Source organism: Gastrolobium bilobum, unplaced genomic scaffold (assembly GCF_033153095.1).
Source record: "Gastrolobium bilobum isolate Gb01-03AN ecotype WA unplaced genomic scaffold, APGP_CSIRO_Gbil_v1 utg897, whole genome shotgun sequence".
Lineage (NCBI taxonomy): Eukaryota > Viridiplantae > Streptophyta > Magnoliopsida > Fabales > Fabaceae > Gastrolobium > Gastrolobium bilobum.
The window spans coordinates 1-8,015 of record NW_026896199.1 but is presented as its reverse complement, the minus strand read 5'-3'; the positions used below and the strand labels follow the sequence as shown (position 1 = coordinate 8,015).

General features: G+C 35.1%; 1 pseudogene; it reads right to left on the bottom strand.

The window, feature by feature from the left end:
• LOC133298200 (F-box protein At4g00755-like) lies at positions 1-7,161 on the bottom strand (annotated as a pseudogene).
• Positions 7,162-8,015: the final 854 nt, after the last annotated feature.

The following is an 8,015-nucleotide window of genomic DNA, read 5'->3' as shown; positions in this document are numbered from 1 at the left end:
TCAAGCTTCTTCCTTGTTGAGTAATTTGAAAGAGTAGAAAAGAATATGCAAAACCTGAACTATAATATTGCAACTGACCTGAAACATTGGATACTCAGGTGAAGTATATGTCCATACGAATTGATTATCCCCCAACACATGATTAGCAGTAATATTATCAGCTACAAAACCCTCTAATTCCACTGGGTATCTTGGATGGCCCATTTTGAATCGGACAGCCTTGGCAGAATATATAGGGAGGCCATGCTCAAAATATGCTGATGAGTAAATATAGAGTATTTGTCAGCTGATTAAGCTAAAGTTAGGAACCTCAACATTACTTATTTTTCAGTTCAACTTGATACACACAATTCATCCACTTAGCTACAAGGCTAACCTTGGAATGGTTGGACATGAATCTCCGTAACAAGACATATTGGAAATTAGCGTATAAATTAAAGTCTCAGGAACAGAAGGATTACTTTCCCCTTTACTTGACCAGTATGATGCCCTATAATGAGTTCTATCCCAAGGCTCCAATGTATTCAGGACATTTTCTTCAGGGTAGTTATCAGTGCTGGAAGCACTAATGGCTTTTGAGATGCAATTTTTCCTCATTGAAGGAGAAAGACCAGAAGCCAGAAATGCATAGACATTATGATTTCTCTTAAGACACTCCCAATTTATAGAACTACCAAGCAATATTCAGCTTTTATGAAATGTTGAATTGGAAAGCATGTAACTTACAGTTTTCCATTTCCTTACATGAATGAGGAGCTTTTAGTACCTGTAACAAGAACATTTGGTCAATATTATAAAATAATTTTGGTTCTTTAATTGTAAAATATGGTCATTCGATTCCAAAAGATGAGTCATATTCTGTTATAAAATATGCCTAAGGCCTTATCTAACATTATGCCAAAATGCCCTTTTATAGAATTCTACCAATTTAACGAAGAATAATATGGTCTATAGTTAAGATATAGGACAAGAAGAAGCCAACTGCACAAACTTATAGGAGTTTAACTTTAGAGACACTTACCAATACCTTCTATAAGCATTTGGATTACTTTAATGCAGTTTATAAAGTATTCCAAATAAGACTCTGCAACAAATATGCAACCCTGCGTGTTAAGGGGTCAATAAAATAGAATCATGCATTAAAACGAAATTCATTAGACATAGCATAACGATTGTAATACGGCTTAATTTTTTAAATCTTAAACAATTAACTCAACCAATTTTATAAGCAAAAACTACCAAAAACAAAATCAAATGAGTTTAGTTTCCTCCGAAAAACCAAATCAGGTTTAATTAAGTACATTAACAAAAAATCAAATTAACATTCGGCCCAATCTCAAGCAAAATAATAAAAATAGTCGCATACATTTCAATTTGCCTCACCATATAATCATTACTCTAGAATAGAAATGAATCGCGCAAAAGAAAATTGCTAAATTAACATGACATTTTTGAAGATGCCTTACCTGATTCAATACTCAGGGTTACAAAATCCCAATAAGCAAATGCGCTTGTCCACTTCCAGCGCAATTCTACAAAAAAACAAAGGAGAATAATAGAAATGAACGTAACATGATGAAGGGAAACCTCATTAAGAAGGATCAATGAACAGGAGCAGAAGATATGGCTGTTTCAAAGAAGGAAGAATTGCAGAAATTGGGTTTGACAGCAGATTTTATGGACAAAATCGTTGTCCATTGCACGATTTTACTGCAAGCTGAAGCCGTTGATGATGAGATTAGATGTGAGGAGCAAGAAGAATGCAATAAGAGTTTAGTGTTCTGCACAAGACTTTGATTTGATTTTTTTTCTATTTCAAAATGACAAAGTATTTTGATAGTGTGTTATTGGCGTAGGGAAAATAGGTTTAAGAAGAAAAGAATGAGCCCCGTCTCAGCAAATTTAATATTCATTGTCAAAACCCAACCTAGATAGCTTCTTACAAACGATTTAGTGGTAATTATTGTTAACCGCCATTGTCATACCGACGTCAAATCCCGAATTTGATGTAGTGAACGGTATCTTGTTTATTTATGACATTGAGTTGAAGGAATACTACCAAAATCACATACACGTGTAAGGTTCTCGTAAAGACATTTGCATTTACTTTGTATAATGTGTCCTGACTCTTGACAACACATAAATTCATATTTTTCTAGCCATATCCGTGTTGAAGACCTCCTATGCATTATGGAATATGGAATATATATTTTGATGATGACAAAGGGTTTACAAAAAGTCTCAAATTGAAGTTGGAGTTTGAAGATAAGAGTGGTTAAGAATTTTTAGATATTTTGTTACACACTATATTATATCATATAGTATCTACCTAAGCTCTAATGCATATCATTGCATTTCATGCATTTAATTTCATATTAAATGATAATGATTAGTTTTATTTGTTATGGTTAAGTTTTGATACTTAAAACAATTAAATAAGTATTAAAAGTTTAGTTAGAATTAAAAACTAAATCATTAGATATTTAATATAAAAAAAAAAAAAGGATGTTACCTTTTCAATTTGAGTTTAAAGAAAGCTGATGGTAAAGCAATTAAAGTAGCTTTATACATTTGAAATGGAGAAATGTATCAGGTCACGTGAGTTTTAGATTTCAATTATAAATAATATAATATTAATAAAAAAAGGAAGTAAAAATAGTCATTCAAATTTCAAAAGAAAAGTCCCATCTAGTAAAGGTAAAAGTCATGTGGGTTAGCTTTGGCTATCTATATTATATATACATGTATAAACAAAAAAAAGGGATTACACAATAAGCAATTTTCGATCTCTCTCTGTTAAAAAAGAAAAAGAAAAAGCTCTCTACTTAAGAAAATCAAAATCTCTCTTCTTCCACCTGCAAAAAGAAACGCTGGTTCTGTATACTTTTTAAACACTGATGCGGTAAGAAACGCTGGTTCTGTAGACGTTTTAAACACTGATGCGGTTCTCAAGTTTTTCGTCAAAAAAGCTAAAACACTAGATCTCAAGCTTTTCTTCATTCTGAAACGCCATTACTGGTTCTTTTTCTTGGATGCGCATAGTCCTAGTTTCTTGGATGCGCTTTGTTCTGATCCTTTTTTTGGGTGCTGCATTGGTGAGTTTACGTGACACATGTAATCTGAGTTAACACAAATCAGTATTACAGAGATACAAAAATTTGGGGCTTTTTACGGTATATTCAAGAAACTCAAATCCTTTGTGAATCTTTGATTTAAAGCATTTAATCTGAAATTTTCAGATCTATTATTTCATAATGCTTTAGGAATTTTGAGTTGTTTAATCTGAATTTATTTTTATACCTTGTTATACATTGTGTTAATTCAGATTTTTGTTTGGGATTTATTGTTTAGAAACCTAATCTTGAATTGTTCTAGAAATTTTATTGTTGAAATATTAAATCTGAATTTTCTGTTTTAATTGAAGTATATTGTGATTAAAATTCAGATTTCTTGTGGTTTATTATTAAAAGATTTATTTAGAACTAATTCTGAATTTTATGTGAAATTTTGAGATAAATTTCAAATCTGATTTTTCTGGTTATAATTGTGATATTTTTTTAAAATCAGATTTCTTAGTATCCATTGATTAGAAAAATAATTGTGTAATATCCAAGCTCCTTGGTGCATTAATTTTAGAGATTTTAATACAAATGTCATTGGATTAATTTTCTGCATATGGCATAAATTTTTGGAGCTTAGTTTGATATTACCGTGATATATTTGGTGTGATAGGACACTGTATTTTTGGATTATTTCACTTGTTACAGTTCTGAAAAATTATGTATTGGTTATTAAAGTGGAGTAGTTGTGTGCTGTAAATCTGTCCTAGGTGTGTGGGTGCAACCGTGTGGGTTGGCGACCTTGTGCTTGGCTTGAGAGTGTGTCTCAAGGCCTGGAGCCTCAAGAATCCACTAGGGAGAGTGGAGGTCTTGTGTGAGAGGAGTTGGTGAACTCCGTAGGTTCGGCTTGAGAGTATTCTCAGAGTTTGGAGCAGTGTAGGCACTAGGAAGATTTTTGATATTTTGTTTGATTGCCTGTGTGACGCGTCACGCGTGTTTGTAAAACAGGTTCACTTGTGATAAATAAAATATCTGCAGCTACTTCAGTCTGGACGTAGCACCCTACTTAGGCTTAGTGGGTGTGAACCAGGATATATCGTGTGTCTCTTGTCTCTCATTTAATTTCTGAATATTTTGTTTAGAGACTGACAGTTACACTGATACTATTATAATTGCTGTAGCACTTAAACTGTTTTCCGGTATTTGGAAATTAATCATTTTTTGTTTTGTTTAAGAAAATTACATTGCTGCGTTTATACTCTATAAATTGCTAAGGTACGCATTCTATTACTACATTGTTCTTAGCATTGTGAAAAATTATTTTGGGCATATAGGGACTGAAGAAAAATTGTAAAATTGTTTACGGAATTTAAAAAGATTTTGAAAAAGTTTAGAACACCTATTCACCCCCCTCTAGGTGTTCCGTAAGCGTCCTGTGTAAGAAGCCACTTGCCAAACATGTGTAAGGTTCTTACAGAGACACTTGCATTCACATATTATCCTAATTGTCATCCTATGTGATCTGTAAGTTAAACCACGCGGTGCTACAACCATTAATTTATATGCCTACAGTACGGTGCACGGTGATATTACTATAGGAGGTATAGGATTACGGTGCTGCAAAAAATTAAACCTCCATCGCCTACGGACCAGGCAGGGATAAAACTAAAAATGTCATTCCTCTATATATCCCATTATTGGTACTCTATCTTCGATTAGGAGCCAACCAAGCTATACTACTGCGCATGTCAAGCTGCAAAGTTACCCCGCTTATCAAGAAACTACACAGCTTGTTCATTCCAAGATTTAAATGTTGTTGTCCCCAGCAACAAACTAGATTTCACATGGAGAAACAAGCAATCATCAATCCAGCATACCATTACTAAGACAATCAAGAAATCACTATACTAACCATGACTGATTCAATGCAAAGAAATCTTAACAATGCTCTCTGCCCTCATGAACATTAGAATCTAACTTGATCACCCCTCACCAAGATAAACATGTATCACTCAACACTTAGTGTTTAGGGGAATAGAAATCACTCAGTCCATCACAACAATAGCACTACCATAAGCTTGACCATATTCTCAAAATTCCTAAAAATAAGGAATATTACACATGCAACAATTGATCAAAAGGGCTTCACAGGTTGTATCTTGGCCTGACTAGGGGTAAGGATATATGGATAGTGGCTAATTTACGATGAATTGAAAAACTGATAAATTCACAACTCAAAGACATTTTCAACTCAACGGTGTTGCTCCACTAACATTCCCACAGAATTTCGGGAATCAATTCCTTTCACCCACATTTATTCTTAAGATCTTCATACATATCATCTTTCTTTCTTTTCCAGAATTTTCTCTTTTTCTGTTTTTTTTCTTTGTGGGTGACCCTTAATTACTTAACCTTAGTGGAGCTTACCTCAATTTCTTATTTATTTTTCAACATATCAATTTCAATCTCAATCAAGGTCGGCATGGACAAGGTTAAACAATCAATCTGGTATCATGAACAAATAGGCTCAGGCTTAAAGGGGCTAACAATGGAAAATTCATAAGGTGAGCTATTTGGCCATAGGCTAACAAGAATAAAATGCCTTTATCATTTCAATCAATGCATGCATAACAGAGAGATAGAGCAAGTTCTAGAGTGCTATTCTAGTGAGGCCTCTCAAGAAAAATTTAACTGTATAGGCTCAAACCTCACTAACTATGGCTATCAGGTTAGACTTAATCACAAGAACATCAAACATCATTAATCTTTCAATGCACATAATTCAATCAAATGAGCAATCATGAAAACTAATCATGCCCAAGTAATGTCATGCCAGATTTTTATAACAAATATGCTTCCTCAAATATAATCATGCAAGTTGCATAGGGAACACATTTAAACCTGGGCATGCTTTAGAATCATATTTTCCAAAATTTCCAAAAAAAAAATTTCTTGATAAGAGCACACACAAACAACTAAAAAAAAAAACTAAAACAATTGGTTAGAATATCTCCCCTGATAACGTTGTAATCCATTAGCATGCTTTGCCTTCCATTCCCAGATTTAGAACATTGTTGTCCCCAGCAATAATTAAAATCAAAGATTAGCAAAATATCTGCACCATGGAACAAACAACAGTATATAGAATAAACTATAATCCGCACAAGAAAAACATCAGAGAGAGATATACCAACACAAAGTAACTAAAAAAAAATACGAAACAGAAAAATAAACTAATATACAAAATCTCCGTCAACAAGGAGATATCAATCAACCCTCTATGTCATCCCCCTCAGCAGCGTGGGATGACTCAGCAAATGGAAGATCTGGTGGTACGGGATGCTTTGGTATATGAGACCACCATTCCCAGATTTGTTCCAAACCATGAAGCCATGTTAAGAACTCGTTGAAGCTTTGATTTTTCCGAGAGATAGAGAATCAAAGACATGAATAGTAACGGTTTCATCATTCATTCTTAGCTCGAGCTTCCCATTTTCAACATCAATCAGTGCTCGAGATGTAGCTAAGAAATGTCTACCTAGCAAAAGAGGCATCTCAGCTCCCCCTTCCATGTCCAGCACCACAAAATCAGTAGGGAAGATGAACTTGTCCACCTTCACAAGAACATCTTCAATTATTCCACTAGGCTTCCTTAAAGATCTATCAGCTAGTTGAAGAGAAACCATAGTGGGTTTTAGTTCTGTGATCCCTAAAGATTTGCAAACAGAAAGAGGCATCAAATTAATGCTAGCCCCAAGATCACATAATGCCCTGTTGATTTTTGTGTTACCAATTTCAATAGGAATGTTGAAGCTTCCAGGATCACGAAGCTTAGGAGGACATTTCCTTGTAATGATAACACTGCACTCCTCAGTAAGTGCTACAGTTTGGCAACTCTTGTAACTTGTGCTTCATTGATGTTTGAATCTTTCCTAGCCCTCACATATTCGGGACTCAATTCATGCATCTTCTTTTCCACTGGTTTCACCACTTCACCAGGTTTTTCAATTTCTTTTTCTTTTTCTGGCTCACCTGCAGTGTCTAGCTTTTGTTCAACCTCAGGAGATGAAAGTATTTTTCCACTTCTAATTGTGATGGCCATACAATCTTCCCTCGGATTGGTAACTGTATTACTTGGAAAAGTATTTGGAATTCTTTCTGAAACTTGCTTTGCCAATTGGCCTATCTGATTCTCCAGGTTCTTTATGGAAGCATTTGTATTTTTGTTGTTGGCTCTAGTCTCCTCCATAAAGGTAGTAGTGGTCTGAGTCATCTCATTAGAAGTCTTGGCCATTTGTGCAAAGGCTTTTTCCCACTCAGCAGGCTCTCGTTGTTGAGTCTGTGGAGGCTGAGTATAATTATTAGATTTGAAATCCATGCCAACTCCCTGAGCTCTCCGCTGAAAATTGTTACCACCACCACCAGAAGAATTCTGATTTCTCTGAAGATTTGGCTGCTGAGGGCGCTGGTCATACCATATACCATTCACCTGCATTTGATGAGGTGAATCAGAAGAAGCAAGAGATGGACATTCATTAGGAGCATGACTGTCCGTACAGTAGTAACAGACAAAGGCAACAGACTGAGCTTGAACTCCAGGGATCTGCATCCTGTCAAGCCTGGAAGTCAAACTAGCCACTTGTTGAGCTAGCAATTTATTTTCAGCCAGAACTGACTCATTACTTTCTAGATGAAGGCTACCTTTCTTAGACTTTGAAGATACCCCTTGATTTTCATTCCTGGCCATCCTCTCTATCAGCTCCAGAGTTTCATTCGCCCTCATGGTTTTAATAGTACCACCAGCTGCACCATTCAAAACCATTCTATCTTCAGGTGTGATGCCATTGAAAAATATTCTGACTTGATTACCAGCAGTCACATTAAAATCAGGGCACCTCCTCATCAAGTCCTTGAACCTGTTCTAGGCTGCACACAATGTTTCACCCTCAGTTTGAG